This window comes from Aquarana catesbeiana, linkage group LG09 (assembly GCF_042186555.1).
Source record: "Aquarana catesbeiana isolate 2022-GZ linkage group LG09, ASM4218655v1, whole genome shotgun sequence".
Taxonomy (NCBI): domain Eukaryota; kingdom Metazoa; phylum Chordata; class Amphibia; order Anura; family Ranidae; genus Aquarana; species Aquarana catesbeiana.
Window position 1 is genome coordinate 24,149,502 of NC_133332.1, and position 16,885 is coordinate 24,166,386.

At 46.2% G+C, this 16,885-nt stretch overlaps 1 non-coding gene across 1 annotated transcript; it reads left to right on the top strand.

Moving 5' to 3' along the window:
- Positions 1–14,307: 14,307 nt before the first annotated feature.
- Positions 14,308–14,379, top strand: TRNAE-CUC (transfer RNA glutamic acid (anticodon CUC)). Its single transcript has one exon. It is a non-coding gene; the product is annotated as a tRNA-Glu (tRNA).
- Positions 14,380–16,885: the final 2,506 nt, after the last annotated feature.

Here is a 16,885-nt window from a genome sequence, read left to right on the forward strand (position 1 = left end):
TGCTTGACTGCAAATGTAATCCTCCTGCTAATGTCTCTGTAAATAGAATGTAGATCCAACAGAAGGATTAGGAACTCGAGGGATGTAAGAAACCATTGGGGACAGTCTTTGTTAAAGAACAGGCCTTTTTCTTACACTTGTATTTTTTTTTGCTAGAAAATGTCTTAAAACCCTCAAACATACCTGTCATTTAACCACTTCAGCCCTAGAAGGATTTGCCCCCTTACTGACCAGGCCATTTTTTGCGATTTGGCACTGCGTCGCTTTAACTGACAATTGTGCAATCGTGCGACGCTGCACCCAAACATAATTGACGTCTTTTTTTTTTTTTTTTTCCCCACAAATAAAGCTTTCTTTCCTGACAGACTCCATGGCAGCAACGTGTGGGTTAAGTCCCGCCTCTACTACCCTATAGGACACTACTCCCATAAATCTTTGCTCCCTGCCCCCGGCCGTGTTCGGTAACTAGCCTACTTCAGCCATTCGGGGAGGGAACTCCTGCTGCCATGGAGTCCATCAGGAAAGGAAAATTACGGTAAGTATTATGATAGGAATTTTCCGTTTTCCTGACAGACTCCATGGCAGCAACGTGTGGGAAATAACTCGCCATACACACCCGGGTGGGCTAAATGCTGAACAAAAGATTTATTTAACACTGTCGGCCGACAGCACTTTTAAACCAAATTTAACAGAAGATAAGGTTGCTGGCTCAACACAATAATGGGTCATGAAGGTATGAATCGAAGACCACGAAGCTGCTCTACAGATCACATCAGGAGCAACGTGACGTGAGGCCGCCCAGGACGTCGACAGACTTCTTGTAGAGTGAGCTGTAACCGCCTCAGGAGGAGCCAAGCCTTTCTCTCTGTAAGCCCATTGAATGGCTTGAACCACCCAAGCTGCGACTTGGATTGGGAAAAGTCGCATTACTCCGCTAAGCCCTAGCTATTAGCAGGGTATGGAGTGGGGCGTTGGAAGAGGCGCAGGAAGAAGCCGTTTTCCCTGGCCACTGGCAGGCGAGGCCGCGCATGGGTTGGATAGCCAGCTATTAGCAGGTGACCCCTTGTTGCCCCTGGAAAGTCCGGTGTTTACCTTCGGCCTGACGATCGTGGTGGGATTGGTGAGATGTTTCCTTGCTATCATGGCAGCAGTTTCTGTTGGAATTCCTTGTTGTTCCTCTCCCTTGTGTGTCTTTTCCCCTCGTTTTAACGTTCTGGTGATTGCAGGCATGGCGGCTGGTTCTTCCTGCGTTCCAGCCGCCGTTTTTACTTTCACTTTGTGTCCGGCCGTACTGCGCATGCGCGGACGGCACGAAACCGAGGCTTGGTTTTCGTGCATGCGCGATAGCGGCAAATCGCCGCTAATCGCGCATGCGCACTGGCGTTCGCTCGTCACGGGCGGTGACGTCACTGGGGCGCCCTATTTAAACTGGGGAAATAGCCTGCAGTCCCTGGGAATGCCTGCAGGCTGTTTTTTGCTCTTCCCCACGCTCCAGTGAATCAGCTACTGGTAAGTAGCTTTACATACAGGAGGGCTGTTGCTCCCTGGCTCATAGCAGAGTTAATTTATATGCCTTACGTTAACTTTGCAGTCAGATGGATATTTCTCAAGATATGAGCTCTCCACCGCCTGCCTCTGGCCAGCCTCCTCTCACAAGGTACAAGGGCAGGTCCCATTGCCGAGGGTCCTTAGGTGGGTGGGGGGGGGGTGTATTTCCGCAGATGATCGTTCTTTCTAACTGCTCTGTTTTGTTTCTGTGCTTCTCTGTCTTCTGCTTTAGCCCTTCCAGGTCAGAACAGCGTCGCAGCTCGCACAAAGGAAGTGATTCATCAAAGTCGCATCACCGGCAAACCTCTTCCAAATCTAAACATTACGGCTCCTCCTCAAAATCAGGACACCGTAGTGAGGAGCGCTCGCACTCCTCAGTGGCCCACTCCAGCCACTCTTCAAGTGTCTGCTGGGGATGCAGATCACAAGTACCTGTCGGTAAATCGCTGTGCGATTCCTGCTTCGCCAAAGCTTCCAGGGAAAGAGGTGATTCGGACCAGCAACTTAAAGCCCTAGTTGAGAGGGTTGTGAAGGAATCACTTAAGGGTATTGAGGCAGTCCGGCCTGTTACCCCTCAGGCAGAGCCACCAGGTTCCCCAGTGAGGGAAACTCAGTTGCAGGATACCTGGGAGTCCTCTGTTCCTAGCCACCCTTCAGTGGTCAACTCTGACAGTGACTCGGATGAAGATAATACCTGTGTGGGTTTTGACTTCACTCTGCTACCTCCCTTGGTCAAGGCGATTAGAGAAACTCTTAATTGGGAGGATGAGACGGCTGTCCCTCCCAAACAGAGAAAATTCTTCAAACAGCTAAAGAAGGAGCGAGTTAACTTTCCTTTCTTTTCTGAGTTGGGCGAGATCATCACAGATGAATGGAGCAAGGTGGAGAAGAAAAACTCCATGCTTACCAAAATTTCAAAGCTTTATCCCTTTCGGGAGGAAGAAGTGAAGCATCTGGAATCAGCTCCTTTGGTGGACGCAGCGGTGATGAGGCTAGTGAAACATGTGACACTCCCCTTGGAGGACACAGTGTCCTTCAAAGACGTTCTGGACAGACGGATTGATGCTGATTTGAGGAGAGTGTACCTTACTGCAGGCATGGCTTGCAAACCAGCCTTAGCCCTGGCAGCCCTGTCCAAAGCTATGGAGGTGTGGACGGATAGTGTTCAAGATACGCTAAGGAATATTTCAGATGACACAGCGAAGAACTCGCCTATTCAAGAGTTAAGGCTAGCATCGGCTTTTCTGGGTGAAGCCTCGATTGACATCATTCGCCTGGCGGCCCGAGTAATGCTCTCGTCGGTCACCGCCAAGCGGGCTCTTTGGCTCCGCCCTTGGCTGGCTGACCCAGCCTCTAAGCAAGTATGGTGCCGAATTCCCTACGGGGGCTCTTCTCTTTTCGGCAACCAGCTGGATGAGGCCATTACACGGGCTACTGGCGGGAAGTCGGGGTTCCTACCTCAGGATAGACGCCTGCAAGGCCAAAGAAGATCCTTCCCGAAGAGGCAATATCAAGATCGATCCAGAGAGGCTCGTACTTACAAGCCAGGCCGGGAATTCTCCAGATCCTGGAAATCAAGGCAATCGTCCTTTAAGAAGGCTGCAGGTAGTGAGTCGAAAGGGGAGAGGCAACCTTCCAAATCTTTTTAAAAATGGGCCCGCTCAGGCAGACCGTGTGGGGGCCCGTCTCTTCCACTTTCGGCATGTCTGGGCGGCCTCGATTCACGACTTCTGGACAATCAAGACAGTCTCCTCTGGTCATGCCTGGGCCTTTACCGACCCTCCCAGACTCAGATGGGTACCCACTACTCTTCCGGCATCAGAAGAAAAAAGGACAATACTTTTAGCCTACATAGAATCTTTGTTGGCCCAAAGCGCTGTCGTCCCAGTCCCAGTCAGCCAGCAAGGCATGGGAATGTATTCTCCCCTCTTTCTGGTTCAGAAGAAGAGTGGGGCCTGGAGGCCGGTCATAGACCTAACCCATCTAAATCGCTTCATCAAAAAGGAGAGGTTCAAGATGGAAACACTCTCCACAATTCAACAGTCAGTTCAACCAGGGGACTGGATGGTGTCCATAGACCTCAAGGACGCCTACTTTCACGTTCCCATCGCGGAAAACTTTCAACAATTTCTCTGCTTCTCCGTGGGCAACCTTCACTTACAATTTACATGCCTTCCCTTCGGGTTGTCAACTTCTCCTCGGGTTTTCTCAAAGGTGCTGTTGGCAATAGTAGCTCTCCTGAGAACCAGGGGGATTCGTCTACATCACTACCTGGACGACCTACTTCTCTTGGCACAAGACAGGGTGCAACTCATAGCACACAGAGGGCAAGTGATTTCCACACTACAGGAATTCGGATGGATTCTGAACCAGGAGAAGAGCCAGTTAGACCCATCGCAGTCTCTGGTGTTTTTGGGTGCCCTCTTCGACACGGTCAGAGGCACCATTTCGTTACCGGAAGAGAAGATCTCGACATTCAGAGACAGGATCCACCCAGCTCTTTCTACTCCTCATCTTCACGCTCTCCAATGCCTGAGGATCATTGGCACTATGGTGGCAGCGATTCCGATGGTGAGGTGGGCCCAATGGAGAATGAGGCCTTTTCAGAAGGGCTTCCTTCACCAGTGGAAGGGCAGCAAGACCCAGCTGATTCGGATTACTGCATCCATGAGGCACTCTCTCCTATGGTGGCTCCAACGGGAGAACCTCTCCAACTGCCATTCTATCCTTCCCATTGCTTGGGTGACTATAACAACAGACGCCAGCAACAGGGGCTGGGGTGCCCACTGTCTGTCTGGCGGAAGTGGCTCAGGGCACTTGGGAATTCCCCTCCAGAAGGATAGTGTCAAACATCCTGGAGCTGAGAGCAGCCTTCCAGGCACTTCTGGCATTTCGGCATCTCATTCAAGGCTCCTCGGTCCTACTCAGACTGGACAATACCACAGCAGTGGCATACATAAGAAGGCAAGGAGGGACTCGAAGTCTCTCCTTACTACAAGAGGTAGAGCCAATTATGTCCTGGGCCCAGAAAAACCTGAAGGATCTGACAGCGACATATGTTCCGGGGGTTCAGAATGTTCAGGCAGACTTTCTTTCTCGGAGGCTCCTAGACAACAACGAGTGGTCTCTCCACGAAGAAGTGTTCAAGTGGATTCTTTCGTTGGGGTTCCTTCCGGAAGTCGACCTGTTCGCCTCCCCCTGCAACAAAAAGATGGCAAGATACTATTCAAGGTACAGGGACCCTCAAGCGTATGGGGTGGATGCCCTGACGGAGAAATGGTGGTTCAACAGAGCCTATGCCTTTCCGCCAACTCCGATCATCCTCCAGTTCCTGAAGAGGCTCAGGGCAGAGACAGCAGAGGTGTTAGCAATAATTCCTTATTGGCCCAACAGGCCCTGGTTCCCTCTCCTGACACTCCTCAGTGTCCGAGATCCGATCCCTCTTCCATCCAGACCAGACCTCCTGTCTCAGGGGTCGAGGCTACACCCTTGCCCGGATCACCTACGCCTAAGGGCTTGGCTTTTGAAAGGGGAAGGTTGGAAGCGCTAGGCTGCCCGGATGAAGTAATTCCCACTCTCCTTAGTTCAAGAAGGAATAGTACTAACCGTGTGTATGAGAGGATCTGGGCGAAATTTAGCAGCCATTTGTCTTCCAGGTCCAGCTCCTGTGATAATCTGGCGATTCAGGACGTTCTAAGTTTTCTACAGACAGGTCTGGACATCTCACTATCCGTCAGTTCTCTGCGTGTCCAGGTGTCCGCAATATCAGCTTTCTCCGGAGTCGCATGGGCCAAGCACCCTCTGATCCAGCAATTTTTCAAAGGAGCAGTCAGACTTAGGCCACAGAGGAAACTTAGATTCCCTAAATGGGATCTTCCGTTAGTCCTGGATTTCTTTGCTCAACTTGACAGATCTCTCTCAGTCAGGGAATTAACCCTCAAGACTTCGTTCCTGATAGCTATAACTTCAGTGAAGAGGGTCTCGGAAATTCAATCCCTGGGGTCCAAGGAACCATTCATCACCTTTTTTCCGGACAGAGTGGTCCTAATACCAATGCTTGGGACAAATCCCAAAGTTACCTCGGTCTTTCACGAGAACCAGGATATCACACTCCCTACCTTCAAATCCACTGGAGGTCCAGATCCACATCCTCTCGATGTGGGAGCTACTCTCAATCAATACCTGGAAGTTACGGCATCTTTCCGTCAATCTGAATTCCTTTTTGTTCTATTCCATGGGAAAAACAGGGGCTCTAGAGCTTCTGTCAGATCCATCGCGGCTTGGGTGGTTCAAGCCATTCAATGGGCTTACAGAGAGAAAGGCTTGGCTCCTCCTGAGGCGGTTACAGCTCACTCTACAAGAAGTCTGTCGACGTCCTGGGCGGCCTCACGTCACGTTGCTCCTGATGTGATCTGTAGAGCAGCTTCGTGGTCTTCGATTCATACCTTCATGACCCATTATTGTGTTGAGCCAGCAACCTTATCTTCTGTTAAATTTGGTTTAAAAGTGCTGTCGGCCGACAGTGTTAAATAAATCTTTTGTTCAGCATTTAGCCCACCCGGGTGTGTATGGCGAGTTATTTCCCACACGTTGCTGCCATGGAGTCTGTCAGGAAAACGGAAAATTCCTATCATAATACTTACCGTAATTTTCCTTTCCTGATGGACTCCATGGCAGCAGGAGTTCCCTCCCCGAATGGCTGAAGTAGGCTAGTTACCGAACACGGCCGGGGGCAGGGAGCAAAGATTTATGGGAGTAGTGTCCTATAGGGTAGTAGAGGCGGGACTTAACCCACACGTTGCTGCCATGGAGTCCATCAGGAAAGGAAAATTACGGTAAGTATTATGATAGGAATTTTCCGTTTTTGGTGGTATTTGATCAGCTCTGCGGTTTTTATTTTTTGCGCTATAAACAAAAAAAGAGCAAAAATTTTGAAAAATTGTTAGTGCACGCTTAATGCAGTATATTTCAGTTCATTAACTCACAGAAATGTACTGCATTAAATGGCACGTAACGCACTGAAATATACTGCGTTAAGCGTGCACTACGTGCCATTTAAAGCAGTACATTGCTGTGTGTTACTGCACGCTTAACCCAGTATATTTTAGTGCGTTACTGAAAGTTTATCGCAGTACAACAGTGTGTTACTGCAAGTTTAACGCTGTATATTTCAGTGCGTTATCTTCCATTTAACGCAGTATAGTTCAGTGCGTTACTGCAAGCTTAACACTGTATATTGCTCTGTGTTACTGCACGCTTAACGCAGTATAGTTCAGTGTGTTACTGCAAGTTTAACGGCGTATATTTCAGTGTTATCTTCCATTTAATGCAGTATAGTTCAGTGCGTTGCTGCAAGTTTAATGCCGTATATTTCGGTGTGTTACGTGGCGTTTAACGCTGTACATTTCCGTGCATTAGTCGCATATTTCAGTGTGTTACGTGCCATTTAACGCAGTATATTTCTGTGCTGTTGTCTCCAGTGGTAATGAGGATGATGATGATGAGGTCACTGATGCGACTTGGGTGCCAGATAGAGCAGAGGAGGAAAGTGAGGGTGAAGCACAACCCCAACGAGCAGCCATCATGGAAGAGTAGAGAGCAGCCACCCTATTCCATCACATTGTGGAGCTGTTTTCTCCCAGCCCACTTCCCACAGCTCAGGTGTCTGGGCCTTTTTTTTTTTTTTTTTTTTTTTTTTTTTTTTTTTTTTTTGCAGAGCGCACTGTTGCAATTTGCAAACATTGTCTTGCAACACATCAAGCGTGGCAAAAACACCAGCCATTTGGGTACCACGTGCTTGGCGATGCATTTAACCTCTAGCCACTCAGCCCACTGACAAGAGCACCTGAAAGCCACACAAAAGGGGTGCAAATCTGTTCCTCCTCCTTACTCACCTCAGTCTGCCCCTGCTATACCTCATGATCTCTCAGCAGCCTCCACTGACAGGGATGATGGTATAGCCAGGATGTCCCAGCTCCTTGCAGCACATCTGCCAGCAGCACACCACCAGCTGTAGACTATAGCTGGCACATTTTTCTGCCCCATCTGCAGCAGCGAAAAAGAAAAAGTCACTGCCACCCACAAGCCCAGCGTCTAAATGCAAGCTTGTCAAAGCCGCTGGCTCTTCAACTTCTGCCCTTCCATCTGGTGGATTCTGCCCCCTTCCGAGAATTTACAGAATGTGCTGTACCACAATGGCAGGTTCCCAGTCGCTATTTCTCTTCACCTAAGGCCATTCCAGATCTGTACCATCAAATGGAAGGCAATGTTGTGGCATCGTTGGGAAAGGCAGTCAGCCTTTAAAGTCCATGTTACTACTGCCACATGGTCCAGCAAGCCTGGTCAGGGACGATATATATTTAGTTTACAGCACACTGGGTAACTCTGCTTGCAACTCGGACGCATGCAGGACATGGCTCAGTGCTGCAGCTTGTTGTACCCCCACGTCTCCATACAGCTAGTGGTAATGATGCAAGATTTGTCAGCTCTATCCCCTCCTCCTCTTCCTCCTCCATGCCCTCCTCTGCTGAATTGTCCTGTGAACCACAAGTACCCCCTAAGCGTTCAAGGGGCTATTCAATGAGTCAGGCTAAAAGGTGCCACACAGTGCTTCAGCTGGTGTGTCCAGGGGACAGGAACCACACTGGAGCAGAGATTCTTTAAGCTCTGCAGGGACAGGCCCAGAGGTGGTTTCCACCACGCCAGCTGGAGCCAGGAATGGTGGTGTGCAATAATGGCACAAACCTCCTGTCTGCCCTTAGACAGGGAAACTTGACACATGCGCCATGCTTGGCACATGTCCTCTGTTTGGCGGTGCAGCATTTCCAATATAGGTACCCAGTGTTGGAAGATCTGCTAAAGCATGTACAATGCGTTTCCTGTGTATTTGAAGATTTAAAGTGATACTAAACAATATTATCTAAAGATAATCCATACAGTGCCTTGAAAAAGTATTCACACCTCTTGAAATTTTCCACATTTTGTCATGTTACAACCAAAAACGTAAATGTATTTTATTGGGATTTTATGTGATAGACCAACACAAAGTGGCACATAATTGTGAAGTGGAAGGAAAATGATAAATGGTTTTCAACATTGTTTACAAATAAATATGTGAAAAGCGTGACGTGCAATTGTGGAAGCTGATTTGGTTTCTATGCAGATTTTGCTTCATGCAGTTTTAGTAAATAACCCCCAATGGGACCATGGAGAAAGAATGTAGCCACTATGGTTGCCACCTCATCCCTTTAAACCTGAACACATATTAATTACACAGGTTCTGTGGCTGATTAAGGTGGTAATTAAACTCACTTGGTGCCTTATCTGCATTTAATTAGCCTCAGAACCTGTGTAATTCAAAGGCGTTCGGGTTTAAAGGGATGAGATGGCAACTCTAGTAGCCACCTTCTAACAAAAAGTTGGATCACCAAAAGAAAAAGTGATTTTGAAGAGGCTGAGAGCAATAGAAGGTAGTTTTTCCAAGTTAAGAACAAATGCTTCAATAAAACGATTAGTGTTCAGTATCACTGCATTTTGATTGGACTTGTAGATTCTTCTCAACCAGTTATCCCCATAGCGGTCAATCCACAAGAGTCTTGATTGCACTACTGGCCTGATGTAGATGCCCTTTCTACAGGCAAGACCAGATCCGTGGTGTGCTGGTGACATTTTCTCATTTTGACGATCTTTGGCTCCAGCTGGTGGGTCCATGCAGCACCCATCTACACTTGCACCCACTTTGCAGGAACGTGTGCATTGGGAATAGAATGTCGGACTCGTCTACATCCATTGCAGGCTCTTCGCAGTCTATCAGAGTAAACCAGGAAGGTAAGTCGTATGGAATTGTAATGGGGGAGAAGTGTCTGCCACATGGCACGTGAGAGGCTTTTATGCACGCTATAAATTGTAGCTGTGTTCACTCTGAATACCCAATCATGCAGATGAAATAAATAAACAGGAATTTGCTTTTCGCGTGATTGAGTTATTGAAGTGAATCTATACTCACTTCCTTTAGCTAATCAGCCCTGCTGCCTTGTAAATGTTTCCAGATGCCATTAGCAGTTATAATTAATTTCACTTGTTTAGAGCTGATTCTTAAAGGCGAACTACCATCTGAGAAGCAGAGAGGATGGTCCCTGCTTTTATTTTCAGAAAAACCTAGTTGCCGTGCGAAGGCCTCATTCACACGAATGTACTAAAGCATATAACGTCACTGTGTCTCCTCGAACGCAGACAGTCTGAGTTTGGGGGGACACACCCCCATGGATACCAAATTGGGAGCAGTGACCTCGACTCACTTGCTGGACTGTTTTAACGCTGAATTCCAGCTTTACAGTCCAAGACCTTCTAGCATTTCTTTCCTACATGTAAAAATTATATTTTTTTTGCTACAAAATTACTTAGAACCTCCAAACAGCAGAGACACTAGAGAAATATAATGGCGGTTGTTGCAATTTGGGAATAAATACACTTTAATAAATTTTAATGCAAAAAAAACAAAATATATAAAGCTTAATTTTTGTGTAAGTTATAAAAAGATGATGTTATGCCGAGTAAATAGATACCTAACATGTCACGCTTTAAAATTGCGCACGCTCGTGGGATGGTGGCACACTTCGATACTTACAAATCTCCATAGGCGACGCTTTAAAAAACAGTTTAGTGTTACAGAGGAGGTCTAATGCTAGAATTATTGCTTTCGCTATAACGTTTGTGGTGATACCTCACATGTGTGGCGCAAACGCTATTTACATATGCACAAGGGCAGTGGCGGCTGGTGCTCAAAATTTTTTTGGGGGGGCGGGCACAAGCAAACTGAAAAATTCTGAAAAAAAAAATCCATCAATTGTAGCCTCACTGTGCCATCAAACGCAGCCACTGTCCCCATCAATTGCCGCCACTGTGCCATCAAATGCCCCCAGTGTGCCCATCAATTGCCGCCACTGTGCCCATGAATTGCTGCCACTGTGCCATATCAAATGCTCCCACTGTGCCATATCAAATGCTCCCACTGTGCCCATGAATTGCTGCCACTGTGCCCATGAATTGCCGCCACTGTGCCATCAATTGCCGCCACTGTGCCATATCAAATGCTCCCACTGTGCCATATCAAATGCTCCCACTGTGCCCATCAAATGCTCCCACTGTGCCCATCAAATGCTCCCACTGTACCCATCAAATGCTCCCACTGTACCCATCAAATGCTCCCACTGTGCCCATGAAATGCTCCCACTGTGCCCATGAAATGCTCCCACTGTGCCCATCAAATGCTCCCACTGTGCCATCAAATGCTGCCATTCTGCCATATCAAATGCGCCCACCGTGCAATCAAATGCTGCCATTGTGCCATATCAAATGCGCCCACTGTGCAATCAAATGCTGCCATTGTGTGATATCAAATGCGCCCACTGTGCAATCAAATGCTCCCACTGTGCCCATCAAATGCTCCCACTGTGCCCATCAAATGCTGCCAGTGTGGCCCCCTGCCCGCCCGCCGTCTGCCTAGCACTTACTCTGTCTCTCGGTGGGGCAGCAGGTGACGGTGGCGAGCGTTGTCCTCCATGCTCCTCGATTCTCCTTGATGTCTTCTCCCTTCCTCTCTTCCCGTCCTCTGCTATGATTGGATGCCTGATAGGCATCCGATCACAGCGCCTGTCGTTTAAGCCAATCAAGTGACGGGTAACAGACCAGAGAGGCGGTTCAGTGTTAGGAAAGCGAATAGTCATTCACTTTCCTAACACAGCTGAGTGAACTCGCTGTTTACCTTTTTTGACTCCTATTAGAGCCTATGGCTCTAATCAGGGGCTTCAAAAAAATACCCCGCCGCTGTAATTCAGGTGCCTGAATAGGGGGTGGCATTGGCGGCCATAGGTAGATTCATGAATCTATCTATCTATTGGTGATAGAGGGGGTGGCAGGAGAGAGGGGGCGGTGCCCGTGCGCCCTTATGGACCCTCGCCACTGCACAAGGGGATGGGGGCACTTAAAATTTACTTACATTTTTTTTTACCTTTTTTTTTTTTTTTTTTAGCACTTTTATTCCTATTACAAGAAATGTAAACATCCCTTGTAATAGGAATTAGGCATGACAGGTCCTCTTTATGGAAACATCTGGGGTCTTTAAGAACCGGGGCTCAATATTGTCTCTTCCAGTCGATGTACTGGTTGTGTTTTGTTGCCGTCACCCGAGTTTGATTCCTGGTTGGATCCAGATGTTCAGTTATCATTATAACCTACCACTTCACCTGCGCCATCCAAATATAACATTCCTTCTGTTCAGTAAGTATCCGGTCAGCTTTCAAGTATATGGGCTGTTGCAGCATTGGGGGCTGTCTCTACCTATTTGATGCCTGTGTATTCTCATGATTATCTGTTTGCTGCCCACTTATTGTAACTTTTGCCCTTTTGCTACTCATGTATTGTTACAATTGCCTGTTTGCTGCCCACTTTTATTTTATTTTTCTTATAACTAGGGTTGTCCCGATACCACTTTTTTAGGACCGAGTACAAGTACCGATACTTTCTTTCAAGTACTCGCCGATACCGATTACCGATACTTTTTTTTTAAATGTCACGTGACAGTGGGGGGGGGGGGGGGGGGGTGAACGGTGTATGTGTGTGTTTTTTTTTTTTTTTTTTTTATTATCAACTTTTATTTTTTACAATAATATATTTTTTATTCTTTATTGTTTTTTTTTTTTTTTTTTTAATCAGCCCTTTTGGGGGGCTTTGGTGAGATATCAGGGGTCTTAACAGACCTCTGATATCTCCCCCTTGAGACAGAGAAAGAGACAGAGGATAGAGATTCCCCAGTCCCTTTCTCTGCAGCGTCAGCTGCACTGAGAATGAATGGAGAAAAGACAGCGGCTCCTCTCCATTCATAAACTGACACATCGTAATCACAAGAGATTACAATGTTTCAGTTATTGTGAATGGACAGAGTCAGCTGACTCTATCCATTCCATACACAAAGGAAGGAGGGGGAGGACTGAGGAACGGAGGGGGAGAACGGAGGGAGACAGATAAGGAGAGCAGAACGGAGGGGACAGATAAGGAGAGCAGAACGGAGGGGGAGAACGGAGGGGACAGATAAGGAGAGCAGAACGGAGGGGACAGATAAGGAGAGCAGAACGGAGGGGGAGAACGGAGGGGACAGATAAGGAGAGAGGAACGGAGGGGGAGAACGGAGGGGACAGATAAGGAGAGAGGAACGGAGGGGGAGAACGGAGGGGACAGATAAGGAGAGAGGAGCGGAGGGGACAGATAAGGAGAGCAGAACGGAGGGGACAGTTAAGGAGAGCAGAACGGAGGGGGAGAACGGAGGGGACAGATAAGGAGAGCAGAACGGAGGGGGAGAACGGAGGGGACAGATAAGGAGAGAGGAACGGAGGGGGAGAACGGAGGGGACAGATAAGGAGAAAGAAATGCAGAGGACAGCGGAGAGGCACAAAGGAAAGGAGGGGGCACGGAGGAGGATGCAGTGACAGTCAGCTGTGAGCGATCACCGCTGTATGTCACTAAAGCTGGTGAAAGCCGCTGGGGGAGAAGCTTGTAACTCCCCCACGCGCCGATCACAGCTGACTTTTAGGTATCGGGGGAAGTATCGGGAGCATTTGCCCGAGTACAAGTACTTGGGCAAATGCTCGGTATCGGTGCCGATACCGATACTAGTATCGGTATCGGGACAACCCTACTTATAACCATTTTTTATAACCACTAAAAGACCGCCTACTATCTACTGCGGCAGGGCAGCTCTATTGCGCGAAACGACGTACCTGTACATTGTTTCATGCAACAGATATTGTGGGTGCGCGAACGAGCCCCCTGCTGCACGAAGGAGGAGCCGATATCTGCCGGCCACCCGCGATTGCGGTACAGAGAGGCAGAACGGGGATCTGCTTATGTAAACAAGGCAGATCCCCCGTTCTGACAGGGGACACCATGAAGATCTGCTGTTCCTAGTGATCAGGAACAGCGATCTCTGTGTTTTTTCTGTCAGCACTTCCCCCCACACAGTTAGAAACACACTGAGGGAACATAGTTAACCCCTTTGATCACCCCATGTAGTTAACCCCTTCCCTGCCAGTGTCATTTATACAGTGACGGTGCTTTTCTTTTTGGGCACTGATCACTGTATTGATGTCACTGATCCCCAAAAAGTGTCAGTGTTTGTCCGCTGCAATGTCGCAGTCCCGCTAAAAATCAGAGATCGCCGCCATTACCAGTAAAAACAATTAAAAAAAAATTCAAAGTCCATAAATCCATCCCCTATTTTGTAGACGATATAACTTTTGCGCAAACCAATCAATGTACTCTTATTAATGTTTTTTTTACCAAAAATATGTAGCAGACATATTGGCCTAAACTGATGACTAACTTTGTTTTTTATAAATATATATATATATATTATAGCAAATCAAAAATAATTTTTTTTTGTCAAAATTGACTTTTTTTTGTTTATAGCACAAAAAATAAAAACCGCAGAGGTGATCAAATAGCACCAACAGAAAGCTCTATTTGTGGGGAAAAAAAAGGACATCAATTTTATTTGGGAACAGTGCCGCATGACCGCGCAATTGTCAGTTAAGGTAAAGCAGTGCCGTATCGCAAAAAAAATTGCCTGGTCATTAAGGGGGGTAAGTCCTTCCGGGGCTGAAGTGGTTGACCTGTCACATGCACTGTGTTTATAACATTCTGTGCTTATACATATCTTCTGTAATTAGACGTAATTTCCTCTTGTTTGCTGAGCACCAGCATCTCTCCCTGGTGGTCTAGTGGTTAGGATTCGGCGCTCTCACCGCCGCGGCCCGGGTTCGATTCCCGGTCAGGGAAAGTGATTTTTTTTTTCTTCTTGAAACTTCATCTGCCTATTTAATATTACCGCCTCAAAGTAGAAGCTGATTGTCCAAGGTTTATGCCTAGAACACACGATGAGAAAATCGGACAAAAAAAAATACAGCTTTCGGAGCGATCGTCTGATAATTATAACAGCTCATGCAAAATTATTTGAGGGAACAAGCACAATTTTTTCCCCGCACAATAACAGAACAAAAAAAAACAATTTTTGTTTAATCAGTACAGTATTTGTCCATTAAAAAAAATCGATTGACCAAGACCGCACATGCTTGGAAACAAAAGAATACATTACAATATAATACATTACACCATTACAGGAAGTTGTATTCTGTCATATGAGAATTTTAGTAACTCTAGTAACCTATCCGTTTTCGATGTGAGACTAGCATGCAGAAAAAAAAAAAAAGACGATCGTTCATCCGGTATTCTCATTGTGTGTACCAGGCTGATTGAGGAGATCACTAAATTTACCTAGCAGCCTGCTCTAGACATGTTCACTAATGGAAAATTTGTTCCTTTTCATTTCATTCATTTTTTTTTTTTGTATTTTCGTGTCATTTGTTATGATCGAAAATCGTTATTTCGAATAAATTTGTAACTTAGGAAAAATTTGAATTTGTTACGTTCCATTCGTTTAGATGCGGTATTCGTTATTTTGTAAAAATCCAAAATTTGAAAATCCGAAAATTCTAAAGAAGGAAAATTCGAAAATCCAAAAATGAGAAAATCTGAAAATTGCTAGGACACAGGTGGCTAACGTGTAACCTTCCCTCCTTCTGTTGCCAGGACGTAGACGGCTTCTGCTGACTAGCATCCTTCTGTTGCTAGGACGCAGGCAGTTTCTGAAGAAATAGGTATAATGTCCTTCTGTTGCCAGGATGCAGGTAGCTTCTGCCAACTAGCATCCTTTTTTTTTTTTTTTTTTGCTAGGACACAAGCAGCTTCTGTTGATTAGCATCCTTCTGCTTGCTAGGGTGCAGGCAGTTTTTTGCTGCTGAGCATCTTTTTGTTGCTAGGATGCAGGCAGCTTCTGTCAACTAGCAGCCTTCTCTTGCTAGGGTGCAGGCAGTTTTTGCTGCTGAGCATCTTTTTGTTGCTAGGATGCAGACGGCTTCTAAAGAAAGATGCGTAGTATCCTTTTTTATTGCTAGAATGCAGGCAGCTTCTAAAGGAAGCCACTTAGCGTCCTTCTGTTGCTATGGCACTGGCAGCAATTTTAGCCATCCAGTGTCCTTCTGTTGCTTGGATGCAGGCAGTTACTGCTGGCCAGCTTCCTTCTGTTGCTAGGATACAGACTGCTTCTGTTGACTAGCTTCCTTCTATCGCTAGGATGCAGGCGGCTTTTCTTGCTAAACGTCCTTCTGTTGCTAGGACACAAGTGACTAACGTCGCCTAACCTCCATCTGTTGCTAGGACACATTCGGCTTCTGCCAGCTAGCATTCTTTTTATTGGCAGGATGCAGGCAGATTTTGAAGAAAGCTTAGCTTAACTTTCTGTTGCTAGGATGCTTTGTTGCTAGGATGCAGGCAATGCAGCACTTTCGGTCTGTAGCCAGATATCGCTGTCAGAGAAACTCTGTCCTGCAACCAGCTCAAGTTCTCCTGCTTTCCAAGATGACGGGCACCAGTTGACTGCACCCCATGTGACACTACTGGTCGGCATAGCATACTTACTCTGTTTTGGTGCCCAAAAAAAAACAGGACTTTTTTTTTTGGGGGGGGGGTGGGGGTGGGGGTCTTCTGTTTTCCATTGGGCATATTTTCCTTCACTTCCTAGCAAAAACAGGAAGTGAGGGCAAATCCCTCCAAAGTAAGGAAAACCAGGGTTGTCGATGTAGCACCCTCCTAGTGTATAGCAGGCTAGACATGTGCAATTTGTTTCCTTCCAAATTTGTTTTTCAACGAAATTCGACAAATTCGTTAATTTGAAAATATTAGAATTACCGAAAACCCGGTTAACTAATTTTTCCGAAAATTCCAAAGAACGGAAATTCGAAAGAATGAAAATCCGGAAATTCGAAAGAATAAAAATCCGGAAATTCGAATGAACGAAAATCTGAAATTCCAAAATCCGAAATGTGAAAATCCGAAAATTAGAACGAAAATCCAAAAAAATTAAAAAGAACAAAAATCCGAAAATTCAAAAGAACGAAAATCCGAAAATAAGAATGAAAATTCTAAAATCCGAAATAATAACTGACTAATAATAACTATTAAATTATAGGTATTGGAATTTCCTTTCAAATTTGGCTGTTAGTGAATGTAACAAATATGAATTTATCCAAAGTTACGAATTATCCGAATTAACGAATGCCATATCTAAACGTATGGAACGTAACAAATTAATAATAATAAATAATAGTAATAATAAAAAAAGTATTATTATTAATTTTTTGTGTTCCATTAGTTTAGATCCAGCATTCGTTATTTCGAATAATTTGTAACTTTGAATAAATTCGCATTCATTACGTTCACTAACAGC